Raw genomic sequence first — 17,120 nt, forward strand, 5'->3', positions numbered from 1 at the left:
CCTGAAAACCTTCAGGGATGCTGACTCCACTGCTTCCATGGGCAGCCTGTTTCAATGTCATACCACTCTTTCTCTGAAGAATTTTTTCCTAATATCAAACTTGAAACTCCCCTGATGCCATTTAAAGCCATTACCTCCAGTCCTGTCTTTTTTACCTGGGAAGAGAGACCAAATCCCATCTCACTCGACTATCTCATTTCAGGGGGTTGCAGAGAGTCATAAGGTCTCCTTTGAGCCTTGTCTTCTCCAGACTAAACAATCCCAGTCCCCCTCATCAGATCCCCAGTAGACATGTGGTCTAGAAATCATCTCCATTGCCTTTCTTTGGACATGCTCCAGGGACTCAACATCTAAACAGCAGTGGGATTTCTTGTGGTGAAGGGGCTGTGGGGACTCCAGTGTAGAAAGAAAGAAAATCTCCTACCCACAGATATCCTTCTGCTCTCTCTGCAGTACTATGAACTCTTCCCCTCCTTATGTGTCCCAACAATCCCCACCTGTGCCCAACTCTGTCCCCCTAGGTCCTTGTTACCTGCTCTTGTTGTCTGTCTGGGAGCTCTGCGGGGACAGCAGTGCCTGAAGATGCTGGATACATGGTATGTTTTTGTTTGCAGAGTCAAAAAACCACACATCATCTCTGCTTGCGCTGCTTCATAGTGACTTGTTTCTCTGGGCATATGCCAACCTAGAGGCCCACCTCAGTGGGAAAATGCTCCAGCTCATGGTAAATGAGAATGCCCATCCTCAGAGGTGCTCTCAATATCTGAAAGATAAATGTAAAGAATTTGGATACAGCCCTGAAGACTAGGAATCCCAAATCCCAAGTCTGTTATTCTTGGCCTTTCACAATGACATAAAAAAGGCAAATTTTTAAGAGAGTGATTGCTAAACTGAGATTGACTTGTTGGAGGTGCTGATGTAGGTTCCAACTCAGATGGATTTCAGGCACAAAAATTCCCTGACAGTGAAAAAGCCTTTTCAGGTGCCTCAAGCCAGGCATCCCAAATCAGTGACCACTTTTTAAAATGAAAAGGTAGGTTTGGGAGCCCGTTCCCACTAAGTCTTGTTTATGCGAGTGCACAGCTACAATGGGCTGCTTGTCCATGTAATGGACAGACTCTGAGCAAGAATTTGTGGCTGCAGCCTCCTAATCACTGCCAGTGGAATCCTGGCCCTACTGAAATCAAGGGAATTTTCCCTTTGACTTCAGCTGGGACCTGGATTTCACCTCCTGTGTCCCCACCTACTAAATGTGACTCTTTTTCCACAGAAGTATTTCCCTGCCTTATACCTTTTTCACAGGAGTACTGGGAGGCTGCAGTCATTAGCAGCTACAAAGCATAATTTGATTTCTGAAGGTGGAAGCCTCTGTTGAAATGCAAGAAGTTTTTAATAAGGCTTTTAAAATCATTTTATTTCTTGAACATTTTGCAAACAAGCAAACAAAAACGCCTGAAGCTCCCCGCAATAAAATAATTTCACCTTTAGCACTTGAACTTGGAAGTACCAGATGTCGACCTGGGAGTGCAAAGTCTGCATTTCATGAGCTGCAAAAGCTCCCCGGGGGAGATCTAGGGACCGCCAAAACTTCTTTGGGGGATTCTCTTTTGTGCTGAAACTGGGGAACTCTCAGCGGGCTGACCCAGCTGCTGGAAATTCTTCCACAGACACTGATGTGCAGCGCTGTTCCAAAACAAATATCTCTGAGTCCCACACTTCATCCATCTGTTTCGCATTTCAAGGAGTTAGTGTTCCACACACAAGTGTGTAAGAGAGCAAGCTGGACCAACAAAGGCTCATTAAAGAAGGGAAAAAGAAAAAAAAAAGAAAAAAAAAAAGAAAAAAAAAAAAGGAAGGGAAGACAGAAAGCTATTTTCCAAATATTGCATGCAGAGTCACTGGGTAGGGTTAGCATGGAGCTGCAAAAGGGCAGTGAGAAACCAAAAGATCTTCCCCCTTAAAACTCTTCTGAAATATAAAACATTCCATTCCAGTTCAGAACAATACAAACAACTCAAGCAGAAGCACATTAACATCAGGGGACAGTGCAAGTCAGATTTGTCCCTGATGTAAAATCAGATATCGGAGCACTTGCACCAGCAATGAAGGAGAATGCAGGTTCCTATCACTGGGGCTGACTTCTGAAACATTTGAAGTCATAAAAGATACGTGCTGCTGACTAATTAAAATCAAAATAAAAGCCAGGGTCATTTCTGTAGCTCCATAGGCCTGATCCAAACCCTTCAGACTGCTGGAAACATAAGAGAACTGCTCTGCAGCTTTTGTTTTTGGTAATTGTCCTTCACATAGTGCACTGTGGGGACTGCTGAATGCATTTCATACATTTTTTGGCAGCGGCGTTCCATGTTGTGTTAAGGGTTCATTAATCTGCTTGCCACTAGGCCCCTGTGAAAAGAGGAAATTGTTTCACACTTGCTGAAAGACAGAGAAAAGAGTTTAGAGAGGAAGGAGAAACATTAAATGGGAAACACCAGAGTTGGAGAGGCAGGTTTGGGGTAGTACTTTATCACTTCTCAAATTGTATGAGGACTAATGCAAACCTGGGAAATGTGACAGACTTTTCTTCAAGGAAACTCTGCTACTGTATAATTAATTAGCAGAAGACTCGAGATTTGGCTGCAGCTCATCTCTGTTTAGATTGTATAATTGAAACAATCAAGACACATTTCCAGGCCAAGATGACAAAGGAAAGGAAAGGGAAGGAAGAAAGATAATTGTAAAAAGGAGCAAGGAAAAACTAATTTCACATCATGAATTATAGGAATGATCATTTCAGGTGAGAGCCCAGTGGGCTGGGGAGCAGTGCTTTTCCCGAGGAAGACACTGGCACATGCTGCGCTGCAAAGCAATGTCCAGCCTCCCCAGTGGATTCACCCAATTTACTCAGTCTGGACTCTCTATGTTGTACCCAAGGCATTCCCACATCTGAGATTCAGAATTAAAACACCCTCAAGGCCTGGAGATACATTTCCGCTCTATCCTAAGCCTTTATCTAAGTTCCCTGGCACACAAAATGTGGCTGAAGAGAGCAGAGGGCTCTTGTCCTCTTGCCCACAGCTTCACACTGCTGTGTGAATGACTGGATGAAACACCAGGGGACACGTTCTCCAGTCACATTCAGACCTTGTGGCTGTATATTACTAGCTAGTCCTCAGCAAAAGCCAGAGCTAGAGCTATTCTCACCATGTTCCACAGCAAACGGCTCTTTGTGAGAACAATCCTGTGGGACATTCTGCTCTGGTCCCACCGATACGGATGCCTTTTCTGTAGCTGCTCATATCCACCCGAGTTGCAGAATCAGGACCAATATGTGCTAGAGAGTGAAGACCAGACAAACAGTAAGGATGACATCCTGTATTCTCACGAAAAATAAACCGCTGCGGTTTCCGTTTACAGGCCTATCAAGCATCCCTCTTAAGCAGAGTGGAAATTGTTAAAAAATGGTTTTAGCCTCACATTGAAATGTGCTAACCAGCCTGGGCTTTTTTTCCCCCCCCACCCCCACCCCAATAATTATTAACTGAAAAACATAATTAGAGAGTCACAGAATTGCAGGGGACCTCAAGAGATCAGTGAGTTCAACCCAATAAGTTCAATTGGGTATAATCTATTTTACCTGAACCATAAAATTTGAAACTATGGATAAATTCTCATTGTGAAAAATTGTAATCAAAAGCTTATTCCTTTTCTCTTCATGAACTTTAACAGAAGTAAACTGCTTGCACTGGCCAGATGGCAGCAAGATATGCAGCCTGATGTTCTAGCAGTTCTAATATTTTTTGCTGCTTCTGACTGTAGTCACATCCTACAGAGGTCCTGACAGCAAAAGAGCCACTTTGACTTTACCCATAGTTCAGCTGCTCAGAAACAAGGTCACACATTGTTGGCTAAGAAATACTGGCACTTAATGCTTCACCTTGTGCTTCTGTTACATGGCAGTTTGGTACCTTTGCAGGGAGAAAGGATTTTTTCCTTGAAATTCTGATAAATGTTTCTGTTTAATTCCTTATTTTCTTTTTTCTCCCCTTTTTCTGCAGAGCCTTTCTTCTTTGGCTGTGTTCAGCTTCTGCACAAAGGTAGAGGAACATAAGGTGGGCAGATGTACTTGTGCACTGACATTACACATAGCATTTGGCAAGGCATAGCTCACCCTTGCTCATCCCAGGAGTGGGCTCTTTTTTCCTCCATTGGTGTTTCATGGAAATTTGCAGTAGGCCAAATGAACAGGAATAACCCATGACATTATGCCTCCCACCACTGAGTCACTGCTGGTAGGACTGGGAAGGAGTCGTGTGCTCCTGTACCACAAAGGGGCCTATAGTTTCTCAGATACTTGATTGACTGTTAAATGAATGGCAAGCACTTCGTTCTCTGTAGCATGTCATGATTAATTCATCTCCTCCTAATACCCTGCTGTACATGTTGTAGTGGGCTTCATTCATGAACTGAAAAAGACCTGAGTAATGCTCTGCTCACAATTTTGTTTCTCCATAGAAGGTCACAAAATATACCATGGCTGCAGGTGGTCTTCTGTAAACAAAGCAAGCTGGACAGAGTTCAAGGCTCAGCAATATAATATTGTCAAGTGATCATTTTGTTGAAATAGTTGGATGCCTATAAAACATCTGCAAATGCTAAATTTAAAATACAAATAAAGCCCAAAGTTGGAAACTCCTCAGACTTCTGGTGAAAACATTGTTTTGTAAAACACAGCTCCTCTTGTCCCCCTGTAAATCTAACACTGAATGTGGACAAACAGCTTAGCTCTCGAGACCGCCAAGAAAACGAGCTTTGCATGGGTACAGAGCTCTTTTATTCTTGCAGGATCATCACCCAACTTCATGGAGCAAAAGTGATGGGAGAGCAATAAAAAGCAGCTTGGGAAGTGAAAGAGAAGGCTCAGGGTGATATTCTTGCAGATTGTGAAACCTAAATTAAACAGAAGAATGAAATCATTCTGTTACTTATTTAGCACTTGGCTGAGATGGTAGACCCTGTCCTGAGAAAAGTCCATAAATGGTATCACCCCAGGAGCAGAACGGTGAAGACATAAGGCATGGGGATGCTCATCTGGGATGGAGTTCCCTGCTGGCCCACAAAGGGATGGTCACTGACTGCTGGATTTAGGGTGAGATGAAAACACCACCTCAGTCTGTCCTGACTGCCATTCCTGCTTGTTTAGCCATGCTTTGCAGAGTAAGGAATGGAGCCAGAGCTCCCTCTGCTCACCATCTACCTGCTTCAGACAAGCTGAGGAATTACAGAAGTACAGCTTCCCCTGAAGGAGCCTTGGGTATGCGCAGCAGGAACACAGTGAGGGAAAAGTCAGAAGTTGGAGATATAGGGGGACACAAGAGCTTCCTTCAGAAAAGGGCTTAAGAAGTGGGGCTGCCACCTCAATTTACTCTGGAGATGAGGAGTAATATTATTGAAGCCTCCCTGTAGGGAGCCAGCAGGAGCCCTGGGGATCTGCTTAGCACTTAACAAATCTGAAGGAGGATAGAGAAAAAGAAGGGAATGGAGAAAAGAAAGAAGCAGTCATTTTATACAGGGTTGCTTTTTTTTTGTTGTTGTTTTGTTTTGGTTTTTGTTTTGGTTTTTTTTTGTTGTTTTTTTCCTGTGTTAGTTTTCGAGACCTACCAGTTTTTCACTTAACATTCTTATTCATGTTTGCCAAGTTCTACTTGGGGGTAGCCGACAAAGTCACTTTGCCTCTCTCAGCATATCCATAGCACTGAGCAGAGAGAGAATCTGCTGTCGAGAGACCGTGCATTGAAACAGCAGGTGGTGTTGCAGGTTAGGAGTGAACTACAAAGCAGAGTTTTGCTCAGCTCTTCACTGCACAATGTCTGGCTCTAACCAGAGCTATTAGTCTCTGAGGCCCCGTCCAAGCTACATCTTGAGCTGCGCTCACAGCTGTGCTGTGCTCAGAACCATCAGCAGAGGTTTCCTGGCACAGTTTTGCTATCCAGCTTTGCAGCCTGGGATTTCACTAACAATTGTGCGAGCTGAAACCATGCTCTTGACTGTCCCTCTGGGTAGCATGTCACATAATTAGTTAATATGTTTATAATATCGCTTAAAGTCATAGCGGGCGTGGACACAAATGGCTTTGAAAAGCAGCTTCAAATGCAATTATAAGCCTTATTGGCTTTTAAAAGAAAGATTGAAAAACATTCTCTGCCACCAGCACTGGAGGGAGCAATCCTGTGGATGAGGCAAGCAAAGCCTGTGGCTTTTTGCTGTGGCACCAGGTCATTGTTGCAGGCAGTGTGTAACTGGCATTCTCTGTACTGGGCAGCCCTGAGCAAGATTTAGGTGATTTCAAGACCCTCAGCTACCGAAGCAGGCTCTGCCTGGCAGCTCTTACAAGGGTCAGCCATGTGCTGTGGGAAAGAGACAGCGTCCAAAGGCTGCATCGAAACAGCTACAGTTCCACTGCCTGCACCTGCAGTGGCCAAACCTTAAAACGCATCCACTACCCTTCAGGGACAGTGGCACCATTGCTCATGTGTACTGCTACTCCAAGCGACTGCACCTCACACAAGCCATCCCACAGCCATACACCTGGGGAAATGAGGCATTTCAGATGTTATTTCAGAGGCAGCACTACTACACTGAGCACATCACCACGAGAGTATTAGGGCTTCCTTGTAACAGGAGGTATAACTCTCCTATGACAGTATCATTAATGGCTAAATAATGCACCAAATTCTCCATCCTCACTTATCAGATAAATGACCAACGCTTGAATTTTCTAGAAGTGTAAATGTCCCTCAAGTATTAAGTAAATAATGCTCTGCAGCAGCCTACAGACACTGCTGCCCTGCAGATGCATACAATTCACTTCTTGTGTGAGAAAAAAACATACACATTAACGATATATTCAAACTGTAACAAAGCAGTTAATTCATTTGCTAATACATCTTTTCTGCTTTCGAGCCTATCAAGTAATGAACATTTAATGACTCATTCATTTTCCTAAGAACTGCTGCATGGCACGGTAGAATCAATACAAAAGATGACCGTTTTCACGCATCAGATAATCTTATCTACAAGGTTAAGATAATATTATGTTAATGTTTCCTGCATTATCTTACATGCTTTGGCTCCTTTGAGAGGGATTCATTTGGTTCTAGCAGCTTTCACAAGCCTTCTTGCCTCCTGGAGGATTTCTGTATCATTTCAGCTTTACATATTTACAAATATTCTCTGCACTTGGTCAGATACAGCAAGAAATAGTGAAAAAAAACACACGATGGGAAAAAAAACACACCAATAAAAACAACAACAACAAAAGCGGCACAGGCAAATATTATATTCAACCTGCTTTAACCTCTAGGCTGCTCTGTACAACAGAACCAGAAAAGACAGGAAAGGCCAAGCTGCAGCTCGACTATGGCTCTTGAACTGGCTTCTGAGTGCTGACTATGAGTAATAATTGAAAACAAATTAAAAACAGACAAAAACAAAATAAAAACCCTTCAGACTAATACCGCTCTTAGCCTTCAGTTCATTTAAAGCCTAGCCCAGCAGGTGTGGTGGGAATGCTGTTCATGTGTGGCTGCTCTCACAGGAAAGACCAGGTTGCCCTGGCACCTCAGAGCATCTCTCAGTATGTTCTGCATGACTGCATTCAAAGATGGTCACAGATGCCCCACCCCTGGAGGTGCTGAAGGCCAGGCTGAATGGGGCCATGGCAGTCTGATCTGCTGGGGGGCAACCAGGCCATGGCAAAGGGTTGATCTTTTAGGTCCCTAAGCCATTCTGTAATTCTAAGAGTGTCCAGCCCACACGCTGGACCAGGCAGGCATTGGTAATGCACCAACACATCCATCTGCAATATTTTCCATGCCAGCATTGGCACACGTATCTGGGATCCTACACATTTTGCACTAAGGTATATGCAGAGCTCTCCTGTGCATTCCTGGTAGCTGCACAGTGTACATATTTAAGAGTCCCTGAATAATCGTTTGCCTCTGTAAATACAGCAACATTCTTTAAAAGTCCCTAAGCACAGATTTTATCGGTGCACCTCAGCAGAACCAACAAAAAGTCCTGCTAACACACCAGATACATAACCGGCATTAACATGTCTCTGAGTAACCTTAAGGCCTTGTTTACACCAACACCTTTCTCCAGCCTTCCTTTCATGCCTTGTAAGCCTGTGCCTGCATGGATAGAAGACAGGGGCCTCCAGAGGAGAACCTCAAACCCTATGGTGGCCCCTTTTTGCTCAGGTCGCGCAGCCTGAGCCCCACTGCTGGCTGCAGAAACTATTTTCATCTTCACTGTGGTCATTTTGGCCCTGAGATCCAAACAAAACTAAACAAAACTCCCATCTTTCTGCTTCAGAGGCACACCACTGGATTGAAAACCACCACTTCCATCTCACTAACTGTTTTGTTTTAATTATTTCTTCCTACAAGTAGCACTCAAGGTGATATGACCTGGCAGCAGGCTTGAAAACACGGCCATATACAAGAGCACAGGGGTCACGGCATGCCCACACCGTGCTCATGGCCACTCACCGTGCCCCTCCTCCTGCTGGGCTGCTGCCCTGCTCTGTGTGCAGCTCTTTCACACAGCAAGGTGGGAGAAAGAAATGTTTGTAAAAAGTGGAAAATGAGCAGGCAAAGCCAAATAAACTTGGCGAGTGAGCTCAGTTTGGTGCCCTGCCACAGCCTGCTTCTCAATTCTGACTTTTGTTTGTGCATGCGTGGCCTGCCTTCTCTGCCCAGGCCCTTAGCTGCTACCCCTTTAAACTAATAAACAATCTTGCTTTTTCAAGCTAGACTCCACATCAAGGCAACAGGGCCCACTAAGGCTCCCTTTGCTGGCTTTTGAAGGCAAAAATACACTCCCACTTCCATCCAGGACAGCCAGCTGTGGGGTTCCTTGCCAGGCCTTGCAGCAGCCTTGGGCATACTGCCTTCAGCCCCACAAGCCTGAAATCCAATCAACTTTCCCTGAACTGCAGTTACAGGTACTGAAAACAAGGACTGATTCAAGCCTGCAAACTCCAAAAGCAATGAGCAAAATTAAAGAACTGAAAACATTGCTTTTATCTGATGGGGTCAAGCTTGACCCCTTCTTGTTGAGAAACTGGAGTAAGCAGCTTGGGAAGTGGAGCTGTTTGCTCAGTGTCTGAGGACGTCTAATTGGGAGGATGAGATTTTAAAAAGGTAATAGCTAGTGTTCAGCTCTGACCTGTTTGGGTGCCCAAAGTAGAGTACTCAAAATTTTCAGTGCTGATGGGCATCCAATAGCCTCCAAAGGGTTGAGGTTTATGCCTGATTACTCCTCTTCAGTTCTTAGAATCTCATCCAACGTGAATCATAAACAGGAACACAGCTCTTCCTCAGAAAACAAAACCAAGCAAGAAACACAATTTAGCAAAAATACATGGAGTAATTGCTCTATTCATCTCTCTTTAGGATTTTTCCCTTTGTCTAAAGATAGCATGTGACAGTATGTATTCTGACTTACTATCTATGAGAAAAAGATATTATAGAAACAGTGGAAGTAAAAATTAATTTTTACTGTCATTTTGTCATGGAAGTTATTTTTCTTTTTTCAATGATAAAGCACATTGGAATTATTTTACTTGAATGGTGCAATTACAATTCAGTATCTTGTTGTAGTGCATAAATGTAGGAAACTAGAACAGCCTACAGCCTTTTTTTTTTTAAAAAAAAAGTTACAAGAAAATGAAACTATAAAATATTTTTCGTTTGTTTTATATTTGCATAACACCATTTTAATGATGAGCAGAATTAAGTAATTCTGTACATATGACAACTACCTGCAGTCAGTCCTTGCAGAACATGAGATGTAACCAGATATACATTTCTGGAGACTCTATGCCATAAAGAAAGGAGAGGAAAGAGGAGGATTTTTCCCATGTAGATTTTTTCGTACATCGTTCCTGTGGATTAGGTGACACTATGCAACAGCTTTTGCAATGCTCTGTAATAACAGGATTACGGAAAATGGAATGGGAGGAGAATGAGTTACTAATTGCAGACATAACTGGCTGACTTTGGGGAGATTATTTTTCTCATAAGCATGTAAGGTGTTTCTATTGACTTCTTACGGATTTGGATCACATCCTTTGTCAGTGGCTAACACTATCTGATTTACTCAAGCTTACAGGTTAGTAGAAGGAAAAATTCTACTTCCCATGGAAGAGTAGAGAATCATAAGCCAGATGCAAACCTGTAGTTGCAGCCAAAAGTCCTAAGAGCAGCCTGCACCACTGACACGAGCCACAATGATTCTATTAAGAGGGATATACCCCCTCCCCTAGGAAGGAATCCATGCTAGAGCCTAAAAAGCCTTCCAGCAATAACTATACTTCTGTAGTGTTATTGCACAACCTCTGCTATAAAGTGTGGGGGGGAACCAAAGAGAATACTGTAAAGAAGCCGCCTTGAAATGAGAGGAGTAACCCCTTGACAATTGGATGATTGGTTAAAATTAGTCCCACTATACAAAAACAACTGTTCTGATCAAGCCCGTGAGAATTAAGGTCTAACACTGAAGAATAAAATCAGATAGAGAGACAGGTTGAGAACACAGTTTTTACATAGCTCCACAGATCAAAACCATCTGCTATTGCTTAGAATAACAGTGACAATTACTGGGAAGGGATTTTAAAGGAATAGGCACTGGAGAAGACCTTAGGAAAAAAAAAGTGAAGACTGAAGATCTCTGCAGGAGGACTGAGGACAAGAAAAAAAAAGAAGAAAAAAAAAAAAGACAACGTGAACTTTTCCAGAAACCTGCCAGAAAAACTGTGAGATGGGGTCTTTGCAGCTAAAAGGCCTGACAGGAAATGGAAGTTTGGATGACTAATTAAAATTTGTGAAAATGGAGCAAAGATGGATGAGTTCTGTTTCTACTCTTTCAGTAACTGACAAGGTGAATGCCTCAGTTTTCCCGTCTATGAAATATGTGGGGTGATTGGGTCTCTGTCAGCTGTGAGACAGGCTGCTATTAGAAATAGTTCAGAATTGCTGGGAGAGCCTTGGATGCTAGGTGTTGTAAAGATTATACTGGATTTATTTCTGGAGCTGCTCTGCTTCATGAGCTGAATCTATGAACAAATGGAACAGCCCAGCAAAAGGGCCTTCTGGCTGTCTCAGCTCCATGCTCTTAACCTCACCTTTGCGAGCAGTGCCTCCTAAATGCAGATGAACATTTCTCTTTGCTCTTACCAGTCTTTCTACAATTGTCCACTTCACTGCTCAGTAACAAAGCACCATTCCTCTATTTTTTCTGCCTTCCATACATTCTCTCTTCTCCTTCTTTTTCCACAATCTGATCAGAAATTGGCCCATTGTCTTTCAAGCTTATGTGAATTGTTGTGTTTCTCCCTTACGCGGTGGATTCTCATTGTTAATATGTGAGTTATATGATTACCCACAGCTGGAAATTCACTTCTGTAACCATATAGCTATTTCCTGTATTTTTAGAACTGACTTTTTCCAGCCCTTCTTACATCTAGTCCCAGTAGTACTGGTTTTAAATAGAAACTTATATTTATCTGCAAAGTACTGAGTCCTGGCATCCCTCAAGGGACATAAGAATCATTCCCCATCTAGCACTTGACAGCTCTGTGGAGATGCATTTGGGAATAGCAAGAGGGACCAGAGCTTGGCCATTGCTCTTCCATGAATGGGCATCACAAGCACCTTTACTCTCCTGGGGCCCTTAATCAACCTGCAGGCTACAGCCTGTGCTTAGATATTCCCATCAGTAAATCTCTCGAGTGCACTGCAGTGAGGTTGCTTGCCAGAAGCACCTTAGTTGTGTTGAGTGCTGCACAAGATAGGAACTCATTTGCTGTTTTTACAGCTATCAGCAGCTTTTACTTCTTTTACTCAGAAGGGCTCTTCCAGGTGGCCTGACACAAGTCTGTACAATAGAAACAGATGGTCATTTGTAGAAGGTGATGCATTTGGTCTTAAACACAAGAAGGAACAGGAGTGACGAAGACTTCTAAGATAAAGGCAAGATTTAATGTAACAAAGACCAAGAAATAAGATCTCATCTTTCATTGGATGTTCTGTCCATATTAGAAATAACCTGTGTACGATACACAGCAAAACCTAGTACTAGCACACAAATGGCAATCACTGTAGAAACCACCACATCTCTGCAGGGTCAACATGGTATCTGTAGGAGAAAAAACACCTGCATGCTATTTTTTTTTTACAAAAATGTCTTTGGATAATAACTGAAAGGTTCTCTTATTCTGCACATTCAAGAAAAGCAACATGTGGCAGGACATGTAAGAGCCCGCAGAAACATGGAGAAAACCCATCAGTGCTCTGCGCATCATTCCATCACCTAATGTCTGGTCTCTGCAGTTCTCATGTTCTGAGAGCACCTGGGATGAAGCTTCTTCCTGGGTGTACTAATGTGTGTGTTTACTGCTACCTCAGAAAGCTAGTAACTTTTGTCTCCCTTTAGTTTCTTCAGTATAGAAACATATATGCAGGATAGAAAAGTTCGGTTGTAAGGGATCTTCAAAGATCACTTAGTCCAACTGCTTGATCACTTTTGAGAAAAGTTAACACACGTTATTGAGCCTCCTCTGGCACAGCTTTGTGCTGTTGCCTTGTGTTCTGTCTATTCTGAGATCACACGGCTGAGTTGTCTTAATTCTGTAACTGCAAAGACCATAACTGCAAAAGAAAATGAAAGACGTGAAGCCAAACTAAAATATCTCCTCACTTGACTGCAGGAGGCATGCTCCTTGCTACTATCTGCCATTCAGGAGACTAAACCAAAGCTCAGAATCTAACACCTCCTGAAGCAAATCTTAATGTCCTGAGGATACATCTAAATAACACAAAGTGCAGGGCATGCCTGCCCTCGCAGAAATGACTGAGATAATGTCACCCCAACTGGTAGTTCTCCACAGTGCAACGCTGCCTGAACGCATTAGCTTGGGATCAGGCACATTAAAGTCACTCTTGCGTGGAAACACAGCTCTGCTGTTGCTGGATCAAAACTTCGTTCATACTGTGGGAGACATCTGTGTCTCTGTCTCACACCCTGGTCTCCTCTCATGACAGGGGGATGCTGCACAGGACACCCTTTGTAGATACAGCAAATTGTCATAAAGCTCAGAGAGCACACCCTGATCATCTGACTTCTGCTGTGGGATCATTTTGTTTTAGGCCCCTCTAACAAAGCCATATAACATGAAAAGGCTCAATTTTCCACAAAGAAATATTTTGCTGTACAAATGTTCCTGTGAAGACATCATTTCATAACTGTCCTGGTTCAGTTAAGAGAATGCGTGCGGGGAGGAGGGGTTAAAAATACTTAAGAAGAAAGTTTCCCCAGAACTACTCCCTGTTGAGTACACAGGGGGGATAAGCTTTGACAGTTTAGTTTTAAACAAGAGATAACATCAAATAGGCCCATGGGACTGGTTCCAATTATCAAGCCAAACAAAAAGAACAGCTGCACCCAAAAAAGCCTATACTTACAGTCATATTTCATTGTAACCACATTACAAAGGAAAAGTCTCATGATATACAAGGCTTTTGGTATTGGGTTTTTTTAATTCCACAACATAGTTAGAAAGTCACCACATCATATGGTATAGAGATGCACAGTTAATTAAGCAGGCATTTCATTAACATTGCTTTTATACTCACATCAAAATGTCTTAGGTTAATCAAATCGTTACATTAGAAGGGAATGCCACAAAAAGGAAATAACTGACAACTTTACCTACAAATCCTGTGACTTGATGTTGATGTTGTCTCTGGTTGCTTGTCAAGGTAAAGTATCTTGGGATTGTATTTCCTTAGAGTTTTCACAATGATAATGAGAACAATTATACTTCTCCATCTGGAATCCATTAAATGTGATTATGATTGCTGACTTTCCTATCCTTATTACTATCTAGATTAGCTAACCCCATTATAAAGACCATGCTCCCAAAGCTCAGTTGCAAATATGGTTATATGATTTCCTGTCATCCAACCAGAGTGTCTTTCTCTCTCCCCCTCTCATCTTTCTGTTCATGTACCATTTTACAAACTATTTTACCCTTGTCTCAATTATAAGAACCTTAATAGATCCAAAGTCCCAGGTGACTTGCATTTGCAGGTGTTTAAGAAGAGAAAAATCAGCTGACCTATGTGGTAATGACTCTTACTTGCCTCAATCAAGTAAATGGATCTGGCCTGCAATTTGCAGGTGGTACAGGGTGGAAACTTAAACATCCTGACCATTTATTCCATGCAGATTTAGTAAGAACTGTTAAGAAAGATGTTACTGTAAAGAGGAAAGAAAAGTTTCGTACTATAAACATAATAAGCAACCTTCCAATTCAGAAAGCTGAATTGGTTGCTTAAGTTTTCCTAAAGTCTCTGGTTTTCATTTTATTCTCATTTACACTATTAGTAAATCCAGAGCAATTCCACTAGTTTCATTGAAGTTGCTCCAAATTCATACTAGTACAATAAAGATCAGAATGTATCCTTATTTATCTGAAGAGGTTCTTATGAATTTTCATTAAAGAGTCTGTTAAAAACGGAAATGGCATTGGGTGAGGATCAGTTCACAGTGTTTCTGAACCAGATTAATCAAAGTTTGTATGTCTTCGGCTGCAAAGTTTAATGTAACACTTTGCAAATGGCAGTGTCTATAATAACAGTATGACACACCAGAAATGCACACAACTTTTCTTCTTGACCCCAGACAAGCACCTCTGAGTGAAAGATGCAAAGGCCATGGTTTTGTGTAGGGCTTTACATGAAATGATTTCAGATGAAGCTCTTAGTTCTACTATGCCCGTAAACCCATATATTTTTCTTCCATTTCTTTTTCTGCTGTACATCTACCATCACTTATTGTTTTGAGCAGTAATTTAGAGGTTCATTGATGCATTATAGCTTTGTACAGCCAGCTCACAACTTTCAAACTGCTTGCTTTGTGCTTTGATTATGCATTCGTTTTGACTTGAAAAAGGATTATATAATAATAAGCAGCGTTTCAACAGAAGCCAGTTGCAGCTCTTTCTATCTATAATGATTGTTTAATAACTACTTAAGATGTGGTGGCTGGGGTTGTCTAATCAGCCAGTTTTTATTAGCTTTCAGTGAATTCAGAGTGATGCCTAATCAGTAGCAAAGCATCAGCATTGAAAAAGGTAAAGTTTAACTTAGTGAAATCATAAAGGTCAAAAATTATTAATTTCCATTACAAATTATTCTTGTGGGCATTTATAAGGCATCTCTTACTATCTAGGAAAAATGATAAGTCTGAGCAAAGTATTTTCCTGGCCTGTATTTTCTTTGTTAAACCATGAGAAGCTGGGTATGATTCCAAATGTCCTGAAGTCAACAAACTGCTCCAGTGAGTCTTGGGATCATTGCTCATTGAGAGAGCATGTGTTCATACTTTGCTATCCTTGAAACCCTTTCAGCTACTCCCCTTTCACAGTCTCTTTTAATTCTTTTACTTTCTGTGTCACTGTGGAAGTAATGCCTTCCAAGCAAATTTGAGGAAGAACCATGAAGGGAATATAGAAATCAAATGGCTTAGGGAAAAATGCTAGGTGATCTAAAGCATCACACACACGTTTCTGCTGTTTTTAGTTTAAGGAGTCTGACATTTTTGAGTTACTGCAGTCTAATGAATCCTTTCTACTCATCAGGTGATCACCAACAAATAAGAGTAGATATACTTTACCCATTGCAAGTATGAGCTAAAAGATGCTTGCTTAAACGTCACTGAAAGACATTTACACTGACTCCTGACTCATGGTTGTGGCCAGCTAAGGGCGCACACGTGTCAATTCCCACAGCTTAGCTGACACACAGAAGTTCCTTAAGCCACAGTGACATGATCATGTTTAAGAATCCTTATTTCCATAACTGTGGCTTCCACTAATTTATTGTGGTCACACTGAAATCTGACGAGTACCACCATTATGAAATCCACATAAAAAAGTAAAAGCTTTTTAATTAAATGTCCTCTACTTTCCAAATTAAATATCCATGTTGTTTTGTGACTCACCTCCTAGTGTCTGCAGCTTTCCAGTTCAAAACCTCCTTTTTGGTTTACTTCTCATTTCTGTCCAGATGTGTTCTTTCCTTCCTTTGTGCTATGCCTTGCTAATGGTAGATTTTCAAGGCTGTAGTGGATTAACTAACACACATGCTATCTGCACCAGGTAGATTGATGTTGATGGACCAGAATCAGAGTTGACAAGTAGATATCTGGTCTAACTGAAATTTTCACTAATTTGTTGCTTGGCCTTTATAGTGTTTCCCTGCTGAAGGGAAAATAACTTACAGCAGCATGGGCACCTGAAATCTAGCACCCATGACAAATCCATAGTGTAAAGGATATCCCTGTTTTCTTCCATTATGTGATCTTGGATCAACAAAGCGTTTGGGCTGGTGTTTATCTGCTGAAGTGCCTGGAGGAAGTGTATCACCTTCATGGGTGTAAAACCTGATATAACAGGACATGAGCACACTTTATGTAACTTGCAAGATCAACCTATCATCAATCATCATTTGCTACAAGAGAAAAAGAAAGTTTATTCATGTCCTTAATATGCAGATCAACTTAGAAACCCCTCCTGGAGTCACATAATGGAAGCCAAACCCATCCAGCAAAATCCTATCATAAGTTACATGTAAAGTTTTTATGAGATGAACTATGAACTTTAAAAAGTCTGGAATCTTTAGCAATTGCTTATTGCCTGCAGGATAGATACAGTTAGTATAGTGCCTTGTGGGCATGCCCTTAGCTGCAATCCTTATTGATGTTCTTTTGCTACTGCTTTCAAAACTGTTAAAATTCCTTCGCTCAAGTGTTCTTAGCACTTATGTTGATAGGGAATACTTCAAAGGATACATCTTTACTTTATCAAATCTGCTCTAATTTTGTAGACATAATCAAAGAGGTTCATTTTAAGTCTAGTCAAGTTTGCCAACTGTCCTAAGCTCAAGAAATCAATTCTGTGTTGCTATGTAATCAACCTAAACAAGAAGCCTGGAACACAACAGGGCAAACTTCTCGGTGAAGCCACAACTTACTTCAGCACATCTACCCTGAAA

The sequence above is a fragment of the Tympanuchus pallidicinctus genome, unplaced genomic scaffold (genome assembly GCF_026119805.1).
Source record: "Tympanuchus pallidicinctus isolate F22 unplaced genomic scaffold, pur_lepc_1.0 scaffold16, whole genome shotgun sequence".
Classification (NCBI taxonomy): domain Eukaryota; kingdom Metazoa; phylum Chordata; class Aves; order Galliformes; family Phasianidae; genus Tympanuchus; species Tympanuchus pallidicinctus.